This window comes from Rousettus aegyptiacus, unplaced genomic scaffold (genome assembly GCF_014176215.1).
Source record: "Rousettus aegyptiacus isolate mRouAeg1 unplaced genomic scaffold, mRouAeg1.p scaffold_m13_p_10, whole genome shotgun sequence".
Classification (NCBI taxonomy): Eukaryota; Metazoa; Chordata; class Mammalia; order Chiroptera; family Pteropodidae; genus Rousettus; species Rousettus aegyptiacus.
Genome location: NW_023416285.1, coordinates 86,608,317 through 86,610,954, shown reverse-complemented (window position 1 = coordinate 86,610,954; position 2,638 = coordinate 86,608,317). Strand labels below are relative to the sequence as shown.

Genomic DNA, 2,638 nt, shown 5'->3' with positions numbered 1-2,638 from the left:
TAAGCCTTGGAGCCCATCCATTCCCACCCTCATTCCAGACAGAAAAAGTTCAGCACGAGACCTTTCCCAGGCTCGTCGTAATCCTTGAAGACCTGTCTGCATTGTCTCATTTCCTCACCGCTGGAAATAAATACCTTTGCTGATTAATTGGTCCATGAGAACGTGTCCACGGGCACTAACGGGTTAATGTCTGTTTCTCTCTCACACTCTAGGCCTGAGGCTGACCTCCCCCTAGACCCTCCTGCACCAGCCCCGCCCTTGCTCAGCCGTGGACATTCATCCCCCGAAGCAGAAAGGAACCTCCTCCACTGAGTGCCTAAATTCTTGAGTTGGTGCCAAGAAACAGCCAGCTGGAGCAGAACCAGTTGAGATTAGAGTTTCACACGTCTGCCAAGGACAGATTCTCCTGGCTGCCCCGGGAACCAGTGCTCACATAGCTTTGCCCAAGTAGAGTGAACACAGAGCAAGCCCTCAGGAGCTGGAAGAAAGACAGTGACCCTCGGGGGTGCCAGGGATCCTCGTTGTGACCCCAGCTGGGGACTGCCAGCAAGTCCCTGAGGAACCAGGCTGTGCTGCCCAAGTCTGTACAGAGGTGAGAGACGAAGAGTAAAAGCAATTGACTAGAGCAGGTCCAGCTCCCAGAGAACTACCTGGAAGCTTTTTAAAAGCAGATCCACTGTTCCCTGGCCCAGATCTACCAACTGTGTCAGAATCACAGAGGGCAGATCCTGGAATCTGTGTTTTTTAAAACACAGTGATTCCGACATCCAGCCCAGTCTGGAAATAACTGCCCTACTGGCCAATCCACCTACGTTCCCTCCCTACAATTTTTTTTTCTCTATTGGAAGGGAATTTGGCTCATCAAGTTACACCAGTTGACTGTCAGCATTGCTAAGTTTTTCTGTCATTCTCAGGATGACTTTAAGTCTGTGTTCCTCTGAGTCACATGTGAGTGGACATCCTGAAGCCAGAATCTTCACCCGGTATCTGACATGAGTTTGACTTTTCCTCTATTATGTTAGGAGGTGAAAGGCAAGTGCAAAACTTTCTTTGTTCAGTTGAAAAAATTGCACCACCTTTCTGCCTTGGAAAGGGCTAACAAAGGAGAGAAATTCTTTGTTCTCAGGAGTCAGAAGTGGTGGTGGGAAGCCGGGCACGTCCATGGCTGGGCAGGAAAGGAATACAGTGAAAGCAGCAGTTACCAGGTGGAAGCAAACTTTGTTGGGACTGGGCTCTGGAAGGATTATGTCCAATCAGAACCTGAAAAGTAAGCTCCTTACACGATGCCTGCAGGCTCTGCTTTTAAGCATGTTCCAGAGGAGGGACCTTTAAGGGCCTCTGGGGGTAGGTTTCTTAGCTTCCTGAGTGGTGGGCCGTGGCCCTCTCTGGTGCTTATTCACCTGGAGCTGGACCTTTGGCTGATTCCAAGGGAGGGAGCCCTTGGGTTTAAGCTCCGGTCTGCGGATTTGAGGCTCCATCCCTCTCTGCAGCCAAGGCACTGGTTTGCCTTGGAGCAGCCACACCCAGGCAGGTGACTGCAGGTACCAGGGTATGAACCCCACCAGAGCTGGACCTCTCTGTCTGGTTCACTGTGTACATCTCTGCTGCATTCCCTGCCCGATTCTAGTTTCTTCCTGGGCTTCTCTCGCCCCCTCCCCTGTCCCTGAATCCTTGCCACAACTCCACCTGTTGCCTCTTGCTGGCTCTCTGTGATCCTGGCCACCCGCCCTCAGAAATGTCGCTCCCTCCTGCCACCCCCATCTCCTGGTACCATGCTCTGTCTGCGTCATCTCCTCCTGGTCCCTTCATCTGTCATTCTCCCCTCTTTTACTTCTCTCCTCGTTCTGTCTTAATGGGAACATCTGATAAAATGAATCATAAGTTGAAAGGGCCCGTGTAGAGGATTTTATGTATAAATGACTCTGTTTTCTTTATTTACTATTACTGCCATGCAATTAGTTGCCCTTTTAACCAATAATTTATCCTAAAACAATGCCCTTTTTTAAAAAAAACAATCCTAAAACAATGCCCTTTTTTAAAATGTTTTCATCTCCATAAGATTTTTTTCCCTTGATAATAATGGCAGTTGCTGCTTCTCTTATAGACCTAAAGAGTTAGAGAGTGTTCCTTTATAGGAATTCTCTACCTTCACTATAATCACCAGGGATGCTTTTAAGAAACACAATGACTGGCCTCCACCTGTGGATATTTCGGTTCAATTGGTCTAAAGTTGAGCTCTGAGGTCTATCTACAGTAATGCCACCCTGAACAAGCCCGATCTCATCTGATCTCAGAAGCTAAGCAGGGTTGGGCCTGGTTAGTACTTGGACAGGAGACCACCTAGGAAGACCAGGTGCTGTAGGCATAAAAAAGAAAAAGAAAAAGAAATAAGAGTTTGTAAGCTGACAAAGTCTTTGCAATCTGTGAGGTCAACCCAGGGTTGTCTCACTTAAAATAAAGAGATAGATAGATAGATAGATAGATAGATAGATAAAAATAAAGTTGGGCTCTGCATCAATATTTGAAACATACTTCCCGGGAGATGCAAATGTGCAGCCAAGCGTGGGGTTTACTGATTTATAGGAAAATTATTCACAAGAAATATATATTTAAACAGTCAATTCATGGAAGTCTTGAT

At 47.3% G+C, this 2,638-nt stretch overlaps 1 pseudogene; it reads left to right on the top strand.

Moving 5' to 3' along the window:
* The first annotated feature begins 2,246 nt into the window (after positions 1-2,246).
* On the top strand, positions 2,247-2,365 carry LOC118608854 (annotated as a pseudogene).
* Positions 2,366-2,638: the final 273 nt, after the last annotated feature.